At 45.9% G+C, this 18138-nt stretch overlaps 1 protein-coding gene across 50 annotated transcripts in view; it reads right to left on the reverse strand.

Moving 5' to 3' along the window:
* PPP6R3 (protein phosphatase 6 regulatory subunit 3) overlaps window positions 1–16363 on the reverse strand; it is a 153366-nt gene extending 137003 nt beyond the window's left edge. For 16 of the 50 annotated variants that reach the window (XM_063670803.1, XM_063670798.1, XM_054439247.2 and 13 more), the window contains exon 1: window positions 16235–16340. The gene's annotated coding sequence lies outside the window, so the exon portion shown is untranslated. Of the gene's footprint in view, window positions 1–15345; window positions 15420–16234 lie in introns of all 50 variants that reach the window. The other 34 variants (XM_063670804.1, XM_063670776.1, XM_054439252.2 and 31 more) reach the window with 12 other exon arrangements.
* Window positions 16364–18138: the final 1775 nt, after the last annotated feature.

The following is an 18138-nucleotide window of genomic DNA, read 5'->3' on the forward strand; positions in this document are numbered from 1 at the left end:
TCAGTTAAGAGTCAAATTATAAACCATAATTTAGCTATGTGTGGCTTTCAAAAGGCGCGCCTAAAACGTTAAGGCCACAAAAGAGCTTGAAAGTAAAAGGGCAGAAAAAGATATATAAGGCAAACAGTAACCAAAAGTCACTTGTCATAGTTACATAACACCTTGACAAAAGATACTTAAGTTTTCGGCCTATATATATACTTTAGTGGGAAAATATTCATAGAAACAAAGATTTACAGAATGACAAATTGTGCAAGTCACAGGCAAGTTTAAAATTCTTAACTTGGTTGGGCAAGGGGGCTCACACCTCTAAATCTCAACACTTTGGGAGGCCAAAGTGGGAGGATTGCTTGAGCCCAGGAGTTAAAAGACCAGCCTGGGTTGGGCGCGGCAGCTCACGCCTGTAATCCCAGAACTTTGGAAGGCTGAGGCAGGTATACCACAAGGTCAGGAGTTCGAGACCAGCCTGGCCAACATGGTAAAACCCCATCTCCACTAAAAGTACAAAAATTAGCCAGGCATGGTGGCGGGTGCCTGTAATCCCAGCTACTTGGGAGGCTGAGGCAGGACAATCGCTTGAAACCAGAAGGCGGAGGTTGCAGTGAGCCAAGATCATGCCACTGCACTCCAGCCTGGGCGAAAGAGCAAAGTTCTGTCTCAAGAAAAAAAAAAAAGACCAGCCTGGGCAACACAGTGAGCCTGTCTCTACACACACAAAAAAATCTAAACTTTACAGGTGCAAAGCAAAAACTGAGTGCTACAGAATCTGACAAATCCCATCATAGAAGGTACAGAACCTCCTCAACTTACCATGGGGTTGGTTATGTCCCTATAAATCGATTGTAAGTTGGAAATTTTATATATATATATATTTTTTTTTTAAGAGACAATGTCTCTCTCTGTCTCTCAGGCTGGAGTGCAGTGGCGCAATCACAGCTTACTGCAGCCTCGACCTCTTGGGCTCAAGCAGATCTTCCCACCTCAGTCTCCTGAGTAGCTGGGACTCCAGACACACGCTGCCATACCAACCTAATTTTTTAAATTTTGTGTAGAGATGGGGTCTCCCTATGTTGCACAGGCTGGTCTCAAACTCCTGGACTCAAGCAATTGATCCTCCCACCTCAGACTCCCAAAGTGTCGGGATAACAGGCACAAGTCACTGCACCTGGATGAAAATGAGCTGAAAAAGCATAAACTGAGCCATCACGAAGTCCAGCTGCACCTCAACTTACAATGGGGTTATGTCTCAGTAAGTCTACCATAAAGTGGAAAAATCCTAAGTCAAACTATGGCAAGTCAGGGACATCCAGTGTTGTATTCTAACACCCACCCCCATCCCCCACCAACTAACAGAACAAGCAGAAAAAAATTAAGGATACTAGTTTGAACAGAGATGGAAAAGCCTCACCTTATAATTTGGAAATACACATTCTTTTAAACACACATAGAATAGTGATGAAAATCTGCACAAACTAAAACTAGCCTCAACAAATTTCAAAGAATCAAAATCACATTAGACCACATTTTATTAACACTTTTTTTTTTTTTTTTTTTTTTTTTAAGAAACAGGGTCTCACTCTGTCACCCAGGCTGGAGTACAGTGGTGCAATCATAGCTCACTACTGCAGCCTCAAACTCCTGGGCTCAATCGATCCTCCCACCTCAGCCTCCTGAGTAGCTGTGACTACAGGCACAAACCACCACGCCCAGCTAATTAAAAATACATATATATGTAGAGCTGGGGTCTCACTATGTTGTCCAGGCTGGTCTCAAACTCCTGGGCTCAAGCATCCTCCTGCCTAGGCTTTCCAAAGTGCTGGGAATACAGGTGTGAGCCATCATACCAGCCCTATTAACACAATTTAAGTTTGTCATCAATAACAAAGATTTTAAAAAGATATATATGCCAAGATTTGAAATCATAATGAAAATCTGAATATATTCAGAATTAAAGATAAAAATTATACACAGCAAAACTTATAGCATATAGCTAAAGTGGTGCTTAAAAGGAAATTACTACTTTATTTAGATATGTATGTACATATAAGTATATAAAAAGGTTGAAAATTAATGACCTAAACATACTGTTTAAGAAGTTAAATATTAGTGATTAATTACAAACATGATAGAGATGCAAAAGATAGTAAGTCAGAATTTTATGCCGATATATTTGAAAATACAGACAAGAATAAACAAACTTTTTAACATAAACTACCAAATGTGACTCAGGAAAAAACAAAGATTTTAATAATCCTATAAATATTAAAACATCCAAATAAGTAATTTAAAAATCTGAGACAGAAAACACCAGGCCCCAATGGTCTTACCGGCAAGGCTTACCAAACCTTCAAGGAACAGATAATTCCTTTTTACATAAACTCTCAAGAGAAAAATGAGGAAATACTACGATTTGTTTTATTAGACTAGAATAATCTTGATAATAAAACTCATCAAGGTTGACATAAAAAAAGGAAAATTGCAGGCCAATCTCACCATGAACATGGACACATAAATCATAAGGCATTAGGTAAGTTAAGAACATGAAAAATACAGCATTTCTTTTTTGAAAAAAGAGCAAGGACAAAAGATTTAAGTGAGCTTTCCTCTAAATAAGATATACAAATAGCCAATAAGATATTTAAAAGATAATCGGGCTGGACGCAGTGGCACATGCCTGTAATTCCAACACTTTGAGAGGCCAAGGTGGGTGGACTGCTTGAAGCCAGAAGTTCGAGAACAGCCTAGGCAACAAAGCAAGACCCCTGTCTCTACAAAAATTGTAAAAATTAGCCAGGCATGGTGGTGTGTGCTTGTAGTCCCAGCTACTCGGGAGGCTGAAGCGAGAGGATTCCTTGAGCCTAGGAGTTCGAAGCTGTAGTAAGCTATGATCACGCCACAGTGCACTACAGCCTAGGTGACAGAGCAAGACCTTGTCTCAAAAAAAAAAAAAGGTAATTGCTTTTTAACATGCAAATAGCCAACAAGCTATATAAAAAGACACTCATCAGAATTAGTCATAAGGAAAAGGCAAATCTTCAAAATGTTAAAGTTACCACATTATCCAACAATTCCACTCCTACGTATACACCAAGAGAAATAAAACCATGTCTACCCAAAGACTTGTATGCAAATATTCACAGAAGTATTACTTACAATAGCCAAAAAGTAGAAATCCAGTAATAAAGAGACAAAAATAAACAAGGCAGAGTGTTTTTCCTATTCTTTCACTTAACAATCAACACAGGATACTTATGTGACCACACATCAAGCAATCAGTTCTGCAGCAGACACCAGGTGGGTGTCCTCCAATTCAATTCCAACACCATCTACCTGGAGATAGAGTCAGATCCCACAGGGTGAGGACTCAGTCCCACAAGACTGCCCTCGACTTCTGACGTCAATCACAAGCTCCAGATTGTTTTACCTGTGCTTCCCCCCCAATAGCTATAAACTGGGGTTCCCATAACCCACTCCTTGGGTTTGATTAATTTGCTAGAGTGGCTTACAGAACTTAGGGAAACAAGTTTACCAGTTTATTATAAACGATATTACAAAGGACACAGATGGAGAGATGCGCATGGCAAGGTAAGAGGGGAGGAGCTCAGAGCTTCCATGCCCTCTATGGGCACACCACCCTCCAGGAACCTCCATGTGTTCTAGAAGTTTCTAGAACCCAGTCTTTCCAGGTTTTTATGGCAGTGACATTACTTGGGCACAACTGATTATATCATTGGCAGTTGATCAATTCAATGTTCAGCAAATCTCCTCTCACTGAAGGCTGGGGGTGGAGCTGAAAGTCCCAACCCTCTAATCATGGCTAGGTCTTTCCAGTGACCAGCCCCCAACCTGAAGCTACCTAGGTCAGCTAGCCATCAGTCAACTCATTCGCATACAAAAAGACACTTATCATTTTGGAAAGTCCAAAGATTTTAGGAGCTATATGCCCGGAAACTATGCCAACGATGAAAATCAAATATATTTCACAGGAAACAAATGTCCATCAACTGATGAATGGATAAATAAAATGTGGTATATCCATACAATTGAACACTATTCAGCAACTAAAAAGAATGAAGGACTGATACTGATACATGCTAAAACATGGATGAAACTTGAAAACGTGCTAAGTTGAAAGAAGCTGGTCACAAAAGACCACATATTGTATGATTCTATTAATAAGAAATGTCCAGAATAGTCCAATGGGTGCAAGGTGGTTTTGCTGTTGTTGAGGGGGTCACAAAAATGTTACAAAGTTAGATTGTGGTGATGACTGCACAGTTCTGTGAATATATTAAAATCCACTCAGTTGTACACTTTAAATTGATCAACTGAATAGTATGTGAATTACCTCTCAATAACGTTGTCATTAAAAAAAAAAAACCCTGAGATGTAAGTTTACATCCACCAAACCTGCGAATACTAAAGTCTGACAATACCAAGGGCTGGCAAGGATGTAGGACGGTGCTGGTAGTGAGGTAAAGAGGTACAACCATTTTGGAAAACCATTTGCACCATCTAGTAAAGTTGAAGATGTACATGTCCCCACTACCCTGATTCTCTACATGGCTGGTACCTTGGAGAAATACATCTGCACTTGTTTAAGGCAGCATTCCTTCTTACTAGAAACAATTCTATTCTCCAATGGCAGGACAAAGAAGAAAATGAGACATATTCAGTGCGCAATGTAACAGAGAAGTGAAGAGGGATAAACCACAACCACACGCACCAATGTGGGCAAACCTCTCCGTCTGCACGCCTTCCCTCCCCGGCTTTACCACCACGTCCCACCAATGTCATCACTCCCTGGCCTCTGTCTGATTAGGAAAACCACAACCCCAGTTACATGAGGCAATGCCTACTCTCCTTCCAGGAAAAATAACAAATCGTGCTGTCTTCACTGAAACTCAGGACTGCTACCCTCAGGTAGGCCATTCCATTCACACACATTCTTACTTTCCCACACAATATGCCATACTTCCTCCTCTCTCCTCACACCCCGCCAGCCCTGACTCCCCCTCATTCTCACTGACTGCTGAGAACTCTTCCACTTCACCAAGAAAAAAAAAAAGAAGACAACGTCCACATGCTCCCACTATCCCATCTCCCCTAGTCTGCTCTCCCTCCTCCTACCAGGGAGGAGCCCATGGATGCCAACTCTCCACATGGGCACCCACCCATTTCCTGCTGCCTTCCCAAGAATGTGGCTCCAGCAAGGGTCACCTCTTCTAATTCATCACGTCATTCATCCTCTAGAGAATTACTTCACCAACACTGCAAAAATGCTATGGTTTCTCCCACCTCAACACCTCAGGATCCCAAATCTCCCTTCATCACTGTGGCAAATCCCATGACGGAGCTCTCTCTACTTGCCTTTCTCTTCTCTCAATCCTTGTGAATGCTCCCTTCCAGGCTTTTCCTGCACCACCATGTGGGAACAGCGCTCATCAAGATCATCGATGAATTCCACGCTGCCAGAGCCATGAGACGAGTCTTGGTCCTCATCTCAGGTGACCTCACAGCAGCAGCACTGGCAGAGGTCCCCACTCCATCCTCCGTGACAACACTTTCCTAAGGCCTCAAAGCTGCTCCTTCCACCTTCTAGGCTGCCGTACAGCCTCATTCCTTCAGTGCTCTCACTCAACCTCGGGACTGTTAAATGCCACCTAAACACTGAAGACTCCTATTCCTTTCCCTTTTTTTTTTTTTGAGACGGAATCTCACTCTGTCACCCAGGCTGGAGTGCAGGGCGCGATCTCAGCTCACTGCAAACTCCACCTCCCGGGTTCATGCCATTCCCCTGCCTCAGCCTCCCGAGTAGCTGGGACTACAGGCACCCACCACTAAGCCGGCTAATTTTTTTGTATTTTTTTAGTAGAGACGGGGTTTCACTATGTTAGCCAGGATGGTCTCGATCTCCTGACCTTGTGATCTACCCATCTCAGCCTCCCAAAGTGCTGGGATGACAGGCGTGAGCCACTGCGCCCGGCCCGAAGACTCCTATTTCTATCTGCAGCCTAGCTCTCTCCCATGAGCAGCAAACACCCCAATCCAGCATATCTCCAATCTGCTCTCCAAAAGCTTCAGAAACTGAACATGCACAAAACCCAACTCCTGATCTTACTTCCATAGCCTGTTCTTCCCACAGTCTTCCCTTTCCTTATACATGGCAACGCCCACCAGCTGCAAAAATCCCTGGTATCATCCTTTACTCCTCTCTCACACCCACTCCAATCTGCCAGCAAATCCTGTCTGCTCTTCCTTTTCAAGAAGGATCCAGCAGCCAACCTCTTCTCACTCCCACCCCTGCTCCCCTTCAGTCCCAGCTGCCATTACTGCTCTCCTGGATCACTGCCAGAGCGTCCAACCTCCCTCCAGCAGCACAAGACAGTTATTCTTAACACAGCTTCAGGGGACCCTTAGAAACCACATCATGTGACACCTCTGCTCAAAACACCAAATGACTTACCCATCTCACTCACAGAAAAAGACAAAATCTTAACAATAGCCAGTGTGACCTATGCCCCTCCCCTCACCTCCCCCATCCATCTGGCCCACTCTCTCTCAGGCTCCTCACTCCAGCCACACTGGCCTCCGCTGCCCCTCCAACATAGCAGACACACCTCCTTCTTAGCACCTTGTCCTGCTGACCCTCCGCCTACAATGCTGCCCCTACCCCACTCCCACCCACAGCCTTGTGGCTGGGTCCCTCCACTCCTTCTGTTGACTGCTGTACTTCAATCTGCAGACAACAAGCACTCCCCCACACCCCACCTCTCCTGGTTTACTTTTCTCCCTGTTTGTATTACCATATGGCTACTGTATCTTTCATTTATCTGTTAACTGTCTTTCCCCTACCAAAATGTAAGCTCCATGAAAACAAGGACTTTTCATCTGCTTTGCTTACTGTTAACATGCCCAGCAGTAGAACAGTGTTTAAGACATGGTAAGTACTCAAACATCTGAATAAACGGATCACAGAAACAATGTTGAGTGGGGGCAAAAAAAGAACAAAGTGACTCCATTTACATTGTCTAAAGGAATGCAAAAATGAAGTTACATTATATAAGGATACATTCATAGTTTGCAACACCATAAAGTAAAGCAGAAAAATGATACATGCAAGGTATTTGCCTTGGGGAGGTCAGAAAGAGGGAAGTGGTGAGACGATGACACAGGGAGCCAAAGGTATGGCAACCTTCTATTTCCTAAGCTGGTTAGTGGGTACATAAGTGTCAGTTCTAATGTTTAATATCTGGGCACATGCTGATATATACTCTTTGAATTCACAGTCCAATTACAAGTTAAAATAAAAAACAGATTACAGGCCAGGCATGGTAGTTCACACCTGTAATCTCAGCACTTTGGGAAAACAAGGTGGGAGGACTGCTTGAGCCCAGGAGTTCAAGACCAGCCTGGGCAACATAGGAAGATCTTGTCTCTACAAGAAAAAAAAAAAAAAAAAAAAAAACTTACCTGGGTGTGGTAGCATGTGCCTATAGTCCCAGCTACTCGGGAGGCTGAGGTGAGACAATCATTTCAGCCAGGGAGGTCGGCCAAGGCTGCAGTGAGCTATACTGCACTCCAGCCTGGGATTCTATCTCAAAAAAATAAACAAAAACCACTGCACTCTAGCCTGGGATTACACCACTGCACTCCAGATTACACCACTGCACTCTAGCCTGGGATTCTATCTCAAAAAGATAAACAAAGACAAAACAGATTAGAGCAGGTATTGACAAACTACAACCCACAGGCCAAATCCAACCCTCTGTCTGCTTTTATAAGTAAAGTTCTATTGGAAGACAGCCACCTTCATTTGTTTACAGATTGGCTATGGCTGCTTTCACACTACAAAAGCAGAGCTGAGTCCTTGCAGAGACCATTTAGCCTCCAATGCCTAAAATATTTACTAACTGGCCCTTTACAGAAAAAATCTGCAAACCCTCAATAGAGCTGTCTGGTTATAATGCAGAATTTGTAAAGAAACTAAGTGCAAAATCAAAAAGATCCAATCATCTGTTAACATATATTGATCCTTCAAGGCATATGTGATTATCCACACTATGTGGAAAAAGTGATTCTATATAAAATGTGAGCCTCCACAGCAAAGTTACCCTACAACGTCCTGAGTGCCAGAAAAGAAGAAACTTAAAAGATGTTTTAGAAAGCAAACTGCAAACCTCAAATTTATGATCTCTACTCCACCAGCAGAAATTATGTTATATATGTTCTAATGTTATATTCATATTCACAGTTATATACATTAAAACATATATAACATACTCCAAATTTGGAGGAAGAAAATTTGCATATGAACACTAACTCTGTAACCTCCCCACCACTGAAACCACCAACACCCTGACTTCTGCAGAGCAGCTGGTTAGACCTCGAGGCCTCTCTATGATCCTATAATACTCCATTTCTCTCCTTGAGATCATCCACTGCACCTTGGAGTTGTTTCTCTACTTTTGTTACAAAATACTATACCTATGATGGGAGGATCTCATAGCTGCTTAGTCCATCTAAGGGGGTAATAACAAGAAGTCCACGGTGAAAAGGAGCAGTCATTCAGAGTGTTGTTTAATCAGAAGGGGCAGGGTCTCATTTGCAGACAAAAGAGACAGATGAGACCTGTCCATTGTCCAAAGGCAATAGAAACCCTGTGTATCTCTATGTCAACAAAAAAGAACTCCTCAACTACTATACAGTGACAAAAAACTGACACATACTACCACCAAAAATAAAATTCCAGACGTTAACCATTTATTCTGAATTCTAAGTAAAATCCAGCTGTGATGTCACTCTTGAAACAAATAGCACTTAAAACTGTGGTCTGGACCATCACAACCCTATGGAATCACCGGGGCTGAGATTTCTCTGCTCCTTCTGGTTCCATTCTTCTGCATGGCCTCCATTTTTCTGTAAGAATCAATGGGCTGGGCATGGTGGCTCATGCCTGTAATTTCAACACTTTGGGAGGCCAAGACGGGCGGATCACTAGAGGTCAGGAGTTTGAGATCAGCCTGGCCAACACGGTGAAACTCCATCTCTACTAAAAATAAAAAATTAGCTGGGTGTGATGGCACGCGCCTGTAGTCCCAGCTACTCAGGAGACTGAGGCAGGAGAATCGCTTGAACCTGTAAGGCAGAGGTTGCAGTGAGCCGAGATCACGCCACTACACTCCAGCCTGGGCAACAGAGTGAGACTCCATCTCAAAAAAAAAAAAAAAAAAATCAATGACCTCTAAGTTTTGTTCCAGCCCAAAACCATGATTCTCATGAATGGAAGCCTCAGTCAATTGTCAAGACTAGGCAGTGTTCCTCCCGCTACGCCCATCTGAGGACCAGAGCCCAACCAATCTGACCAGCCAACCATGGAGCAGGCAGTGTGAACTGCCCTGATTAGGGTTTCAGTGTGACATGTGTTCTCAGGCAAGCTCTTTTTTCTCAAAGTGTATCTCTGCCACCAGAATTTTTGTTCAGATTTACATGTAGGTATAGGAAACCCAAGGCTCCAACTAACAGTCCCCCACAGCTTTCTCCAAGTCTGTCTGACTCAACATCAGTCTGCAGCCGTTTTAGTCCTGCTCTCTAATGTTCCTAAAAACAATCCTTCATTCATCTTTTCTTGGGCCATCAGATTTCACGGTAGTCAATCTCTGGGGAATTCAAATCACTTCAAGTCACTATATATTTCCACTGTAAGAAATTCTGGAACTAATAATCCCGTGGTTTTCCCCAGAGTTACTGTGAAGTACAAAATCAGAGCCTCCTTATATCTGTAAAAAGATGTTCAGAACCTATCGAACTTTAATTGCATAAGTTCAGTCAACTGTATAGTCTTCACTAATGCATCTAAAACAGGTCAACTCTAGCCAGCCGTAAGTGACAATGAGTAAATGGCCTCTACTCAGGGTAAAGCCAGCTCTTTGCCCAGTCTGTGACATGAAAATGTCCTAGCTAGGGCTGGGTGCGGTGGCTCACGCCTGTAATCCCAGCACTTTGGGAGGCCAAGGCGGGAGGGTCACAAGGTTAAGAGATGGAGACCATCCTGGCTAACACAGTGAAACCCCATCTCTACTAAAAATACAAAAAATGGCCAGGCGTGGTGGCTCACGCCTGTAATCCCAGCACTTTGGGAGGCCGAGGCAGGCGGATCACAAGGTCAGGAGATCAAGACCATCCTGGCTAACACGATGAAACCCCATCTCTACTAAAAATACAAAAAAAATTAGCCGGGTGTGGTGGCAGGCGCCTGTAGTCCCAGCTACTCGGGAGGCTGAGGCAGGAGAATGGTGTGAACCTGGGAGGCGGAGCTTGCAGTGAGCCGAGATCGCGCCACTGCACTCCAGCCCGGGCAACAGTGCGAGACTCCGTCTCAAAATAAATAAATAAATACAAAAAATTAGCCGGGCATGGTGGCCGGCACCTGTAGCCCCAGCTACTGGGGAGGCCGAGGCAGGAGAATGGCATGAACCCGGGAGGCAGAGCTGGCAGTGAGCCGAGACCGCACCACTGCACTCCAGCCTGGGTGACAGAGCGAGACTCTGTCTCAACAAAAAAAAAAAAAAAAAAAAGAAAATGTCCCAGCTAGGCATAGAGATAAGAAACCTTTCCACATACTGTCAGATGCCCTTTTAATTGCTTCTTTACCACGTAGCCAATCTGCCTGGTATCCAAATGTCAGTCTGTAATCTTTCAATACCTGAAATAAACTGAGCATTGATCTGACTAGCAACTGTCTCCCTCCTCATAAAACTAAAGGGAGTGAGAAGTAGGAAAGGGAGCTTCCATGACAAATAAATCTAAGCCAAAGTCACAAGGCCAAAACAAAATCTCCAGTCAACCTAGATCCATAATGCAGCAGGAAAAACACCCACTCCCACTTGAAGTAGCATCCATTTCAAGAATGCCGGAAACATTTTGCAAAAACCTACAGCAAGCTTCGGACGAGTCTGGAACCAGGGAGTCAGTGTCTGAGGTTTGGTCAACGGATAACTGTTGTGTAGAGAGCTATAAACACCTATCTGTCATTACAAAACAGCTTCAGTATGGGAAGAATGGCACTGCTTTTTAAGACTCCTCAAACTAAGGAGGCAAGTCGAAGTAATCATTTCTTATAAATGAGTAACAAAGTGTAACTATCTTATTCTTTTGCAAAACTTCTGGCAGTCTCAACGACCCAAAGTTTAAACAAATCAACCAACTGACCAGCAAACAGAAGCTCTTTCCTCCCAGGCCCCATTGACACCATGTACAATTCTTAAGAGCTTTGCCGTCTCTTGTTTGCCTCTTCCTCTAGACTGCAGGTCCTTAAGGGCCTGTTCATCAGTGAATCCCTAATACAGTTCCTAGCAGAGTAAGGACTCAATTAATGTATTTGCTGATCAAACAAATGGATATTAGAAGTAGATGGGGGTCACTGGTAGTTCTCAACATAGGCACAGGCCGAATTTCCAGATGACGAATAAGAAAATGCCTCCATGACCTTTTGTAACTTCAGATATTAACATTCAGTCGCTAAAAATTTATAGTTTTCCTAATATTCTTCCATTCCATAAGCTAGATAACCTAAATTTTAATATAAGCAAAAAAGATCTACCGTTCTCTCTACCACTGCACCTCATCTCCCCAGGAGAAAAGAACACTTCTCTGCTGGGGTCAGAGTCTAGGGCACAGAAGAGTCCAACTTACCAGTGGGCAGGATCACTGTGTTAAAGGCTGAGCATACTGTATGCCTATCTGTGCCTTCAATGGGCAGAACTGGTAAAGTGATCCAGGGCTAATTCTCTGCGAATAGGTCTTTATTAAAACAAAAACAAAAACAAAAACCAGGCATGGTGGCTCACGCCTGTAATCCCAGCACTTTGGGAGGCCGAGGCGGGTGGATCACTTGAGGTCAGGAGATCGGGACCAGCCTGGCCAACATGGTGAAACCCCATCTCTACTAAAAATACAAAAATGAGCCAGGTATGGTGGCACGCACCTGTAATCCTAGCTACTCAGGAGGCTAAGGCAGGAGAATCACTTGAACCCAGGAGGCAGAGGTTGCAGTGAGCCAAGATCATGCCACTGCACTCCAGCCTGGGTGACACAGTGAGACTGTCTCCAAAAAAAAAAAAAAAAAAAAAAGTTGAAGCTGGCATCTAAAAACAGACCTGACCGCTGACTGACAAAAGGAGGGCAAAAGATACTAACTCAAAAATTACAGTAGTGTAAGATTATTCAGCACAGAAGCAAACTCTAAATATCTAAGAATTTTGCTTAGTTTCAGCACAGTATGGTAATGTATTTTCATGAGGTTAAGAAAAAAAAGTCCTAAGATATTTTATAAAATCAATTCATTTAACAAATGCTTCTAAAGTTCAGTCTTCAGGCATCTGAAAAATGGTTAAGTATACCATCTAAATAATCCCCACTACTAAATAATCTCCAAGGCAGGATCTAGGTACTGCAAAGACCAAGTTCACAGATCACCCAAAGGAACCCTTAACTCACAAACAGTCCCTAAACCTGTGGTGTAAAACAGTGGTTCCAAAATTCAGCTGCATTTCAGTATTGCCTGAGAAGCTTCTAAAAAATCGATTCTCGTGGCCGGGCATGGCGGCTCACGCCTGTAATCCCAGCACTTTGGGAGGCCGAGGCGGGTAGATCACAAGGTCAGGAGTTCAAGACCGGCCTGGCCAAGATGTGAAACTCCATCTCTACTAAAAATACAAAAAACAGCCAGGCATGGTGGCGGGTGCCTGTAATCCCCACCACTCGGGAGGCTGAGGCAGAGAATTGCTTGAACCCAGGAGGCAGAGAATGCAGTGAGCCGAGATGGCACCTCCGCACTCCAGCCTGGGCGACAGAGCGAGACTCGTCTCAAAAAAAATAAATAAGATTCTCAATCCCACCACAAATTTCCAGAGGTGGAGTCCAACATCCATGGTCTTAAAAAATTTCTAATTATTCTAATGCAGGCTTATTCTAATGCAGGCCAGTCTCGCATCTATCTAAGTGCAGGATTTCTTAACCTCAGCAGTGTTGCTATTTGGGACTGGATACTTTTGCTGGCCGGCAGGGAGGAGGCTATGCTGGACACTGTAGGATGTTCAGCAGTATCCTTGGCCTCTACCCTCCAGAAGCACACTGCCCACTCCCAGAGGTGTAACAAGCAAAAATGTGTCCAGACACTGCCAAATGTTTCTTGGGGGGTGCGAGGGGAACCACCCCCAACTGAGAACTCTTAAACTAGAGTAAATCAAAAAACAATCATTTGAAGTTAAGAAAGGAAAGAAATATGAAAGCTGTTTAAAGCCAAGAGGCCAGGTCTTTTTTTCAGTACAACCTTAGAAAAAGTAGCAGCCAATACTGGGGTGCAGACCATAACTTCTAAGGACCAAGTCAATGCTGAGTTTTAGTTGAACAGATAGAAAAGCTTTATTTTCACTATCACTTACTCTTATTTAGTAAAATACTGTAAAATTTTAGACCAAAACACACACACACACACACACAAACACACACAGAGGCTGCCTCTCAAATACTGAAAAATATAGAACTAGACGATAGAAGTTGTCATAGAAATAAAATACCGATCGTGACACTTGTTTTAAAGAGATGTTTATTTGTAACAAGCACATAATCTCTGTACCAAATAGGTGCAAAGCCCTATCTTTTTTTTTTTTTTTTTTTTTTTCCTGAGACTGAGTCTCGCTCTGTCTCCCAGACTGGACTTGGCTCACTGCAACCTCCGCCTCCTGGGTTTAAGCGATTCTGGTGCCTCAGCCTCCCAAATAGCTGGGATTACAGTCACGTGCCACCATGACCGGCTAATTTTTGTATTTTTAGTAGAGACAAGGTTTCACATGTTGGCCTGGTCTCGAACTCCTGACCTTAAGTGATCCACCAGCCTCGGCCTCCCAAAGTGCTGGGATTACAGGCATGAGCCACCGCGCCCGGCCAAAGCCTTATCTTAAAAAGCTAGGCAACCTCATCCTGTCAATGTTACTTCTATTCATTTTCTGCTCAGCTATGGTCTGATTCTCAAATTCTCAATTAGTTCATTGAAACTAACAACTTTTTGCTTGTTGACTTTGCTTTGCTATACTTTACACAAAGGCTAGACTTCTAAACCGAAAACAATCTTCTTCCTGTCCTTAAGTTCCACCAGCAAGATACTCATCTCTACTTAAGACTGAGTCCATCAAAACACACTTATCTCCAATACAGCAAACCAAGTCCCAAGTAAACACAACAATACCAGGGGAAGGTGCACGAAAGGTTTCGAGTACCATGGAGGAGAGTATCCGGCAAGCGGTAAAGGACTGTGAGTTTATTTCTGACTGAGTGCAGGCATTTTGTTCAATGTTCTAGACTCCTTGACCAGACATGCTGAAGTGGAGAATACCTTCCAAAGTATCCCTCCAGGACAAAAGCTATTTCCCAAACTATCTTTGCTGAAGAATACTGCAATCCACGGTACCCTTACAGTCTTCAGTAACAAGGAGGACTACACTAAGAAACCCTGAAGTTACTGATTCGGGGGGCAGTCACCCAGAATCTAGTATCCAAAAGCACACGAGGAATAAAGCCCGACTTAAGCTTGTGATGGGCTTTTCTGTATTTAACCATCTCTTTAAACATTCTGAGGTGCTACTACTCATTAATTACTCCGGTAAATGTTCCTAATTTAAGGAATGTTCAAAACCCCTGTCCTGAAAAAATTAAAGTAACTTCTAGTTTTACTTTTTCAGCCCAATTGACTCTTAAACAGAGCTTTCTAAAGACAGTCACCAAGAGTCAGGGCTCAAATGCTCATCTGACTTCCCAGTAGTACCTAAACATTTAAAAATCAAATTTAAATTAAACAATAATAGCCATTAACTAGCCTAACCACTAATCAGCCACTGAGGTGATTCTATGTGCCAGGCACGGTTCTAGCTGTTTTACATGTATTAGGGCAATTATCCTGACAAACTTATGGTTGGGACACTTATTATTATTCCCATACTACAGAGAAAAAAAAAAGAGAGAGAGGCTGGGGAACTTGCTCAAGGTCACAGAGCTAAAAAGTGGTCTCTGACTCCGCTCCACAGTGAGGAAAACCCAACCGCCACAACTGGGTCTCATACACTTGCTACTTGAGGCACAGTTCGATGGTTGGAAACCTGGAGCTCCTGTCCCCCTTGAAGCCTATCTGCAACATGACCTTGAGGACAACATCAAAGTAAACTTCCCACGAATAAAGGACACCACCCCGTCAACAAGTGCTGCGAGGATGAAAGGGAACGCCTGTCAAGCACCCCCTCCCATAAAAGCAAAACAGACCCAAAGCCCCACAGAGAAAACGTGAAGTACCAGGAAAATGACATTAAGTCACGCGGTTGAAACGTCAGGGCACGGAGGTACATCCAAAGACCCATCCCGTTCACCTATAATTAAAAAGTCCAAATTGTGATCACAGCCAGCAGGACCTCAACAGGAAACACCTCCAAGTAAACAGTGAATGGGCTTCTTTAAGAGGGAGGGACTTCAAGCCACAAGAAGGACCACCCACCCCCCCCACCCCCGACTCAAATACACCAGGGAGGCATTCGAGACAGTCTACATCCGTGCCACCTCACAGGAGTTAAAAAGCCACTGAGAAGGGTACTGGGAGCCTCGGAACTGGCTGGTGTGGATCCCGATGACTCTGCGGCGAATTAACAGAAACCCACAAAACTTGTTTCCCGGAGAGCAGAGTCCAACAATGGTCTTCGCGACTCTTGACGGCGAGTTGCTGCCTCAACTTGATGCGCTCCCCGAGGCCCCCGGGAAGAAATGGCCGGGAGGCCCAGCGGGAGCGGAGACCGGGCGCGGGCCGGGCAGTGGGCGAGACTGCGGGCCGCGGCCGGCAGGCGGGAAGGCTGGAGCCAGAGCCGGGTCAGGGGCGCGCCTCGCCCGCCCGCCGCGCCAGGCCGCGAACGTCAACATGGTACAAAGTTCGCCGCCCCGGCCGCGTCCCGCTCCCGGCGCCCGTCCTGGCGGGGCCCCCGGCTGACAGCAGCGGACGGGGAGCGGCCGGGAAGGACTCGGCGCCGCGTCTCCCGGGCCCGCGGAGCGACGAATTCCGGGGGGGGAGGGGAGAGGGGCCGGGACGTTCCCTCCCTGAGCCGCCGAGGCCCAGGTGGAGGGGCCCCGCGCCTGCCCGCGCGCCTCGCACACCCCGCGCCGCGGCCTGCTCCGGCGCCTCCCCCACCCCCATTACCTGGAGGTGCCCACGACCCGCCGCTAGTTGCACTCAGGCGGGAAACGCGCTCACCGACACCATCAGCGAAGCGCCCAAAATGGCGGACGTATCAAGCAGGCCTTGAGTTCCCCCCGCCCTCCCTCTGGCAGCCTCTCAGCCAATCGCGGTCCTGCCTCCGCCCCCAGCTCCAGGCTCATTGGCCCCTCTCTCCCGCCCCCTACCACCTATTGGATCGCCTAGCGGCTCCTTTGACTCCATTTCGATTGGCCCGCAAGCCTCGTCAGTCAAGCGCGAGGGGCGCATTCTTTTCCCATGGACTTGACGGATCCGGAACCTCTAGGACCCCGGAGCCTGAGAAACAAATCAGAAACGGGGAGAAACCTGGCTGGCTCCCCCCTACGCCGTAGCAACAGCAGGTCCTCCGCTTGACGGACGCTTCGGACCACCAATCCGAGTGGCCAATGCTTTTAAAAACTAAATTGAGCCAAGCCAATCATGGCCGTGGAGCCGGAGCCGCGAGGGAGCCAATGGGGTGGCGAACTGGCCGGGCGGGGCGGGGGCGGTGGGGGACACCGGTGATGACGTGAGCCACAATATGCGCCGGCTGCAGAAGTTAAGCCGAGCTGGAGAATCAGCTTAAGTGGTGGGGCGCTGGTTTGGTATGTGGGAGGTAATAGGATCGATGCCCGCATTCTCCGCGATGGAATTTTATCACAGTGATCTCCCATTGCGGCTTCTTTACCTGAAAGAGGTGGCTGTCCTCGTAGCGGGGTCAAGGTGGGGGATTGCGGAATTATCCTTACCTGTGACCCACCGCCAAGAGATAAATGCCCTTGGCCTGGGGGAAGGATTTAGACGAGAACTTTTGGGGTTTGGTTTTGTTTGAGACGGAGTTTCCTCAGCTCACTGCAACCTCCTCCTCCCGGGTTCAAGCAATTCTGTCTCAGCCTCCCGTGTAGCTGGGATTACAAGCGCACGCCACCATGCCCGGCTAATTTTTGTATTTTTAGTAGAGACGGGTGTTTCACCATGTTGGCCAGGCTGGTCTCGAACTCCTGACCTCAGGTGATCCGCCCACCTCAGTCTCCCAAAGTGCAGGGATTATAGGGGTGAGCCACTGCGCCTGGCCTGGGGTCTTTTTTGAGACAAGGTCTTGCTCTGTTGTTCAGGCTGGAGTGCAGTGGGGTGATCATGACTCACCGCAGCCTCCACCTCCTGGGCTCAAGCAGTCCCCCCACCTCAGCCTCCCGAGTAGCTGGGACCACAGGCACGCACCACTGGGCCCCGCTAATTTAATTTTTTGTAGAGACAGGGTTTCCCTGTGCACACGAGCTTCTAAATGCTCCCCCGGGCTCCCCGTTCCCCGCCATCTCTGTGCCTCCCAGGTAGGACCGAGGTCCCGAACATCAGGACCCCCGCCCCAAGAGCCAGCCCGGGACACCGAGACAGCTCACGGTTAGACCCCATGCTAATAACCTGCCTTATTCCAAAATGGATCTGAGGCGCCTCTCAGAGTCCCATGAAAATCCACACGAAGTCCCGGCGCGGTCACGCCTGTAATCCCAGCACTTTGGGAGGCCGAGGCGGGTGGATCACGAGGTCAGGAGATCGAGACCATCCTGGCTAACACGGTGAAACCCCGTCTCTACTAAAAATACAAAAAGAAAAAAAAAATAGCCGGGCGCAGTGGCGGGCGCCTGTAGTCCCAGCTACTCAGGAGGCTGAGGCAGGAGAATGGCGTGAACCCGGGAGGCGGAGCTTGCAGTGAGCTGAGATTGCGCCACTGCACTCTAGCCTGGGCGACAGAGCGAAACTCTTTCTCAAAAAAATAAAAATAAAAACAAAAAAGACAGTGGTCTCATAAGATTATGATATTGTAGTTGTACTGGACTTTTTTTTTTTTTTTTTTTTTTTGAGATGGA

This window comes from Pongo pygmaeus, chromosome 9 (assembly GCF_028885625.2).
Source record: "Pongo pygmaeus isolate AG05252 chromosome 9, NHGRI_mPonPyg2-v2.0_pri, whole genome shotgun sequence".
NCBI lineage: Eukaryota > Metazoa > Chordata > Mammalia > Primates > Hominidae > Pongo > Pongo pygmaeus.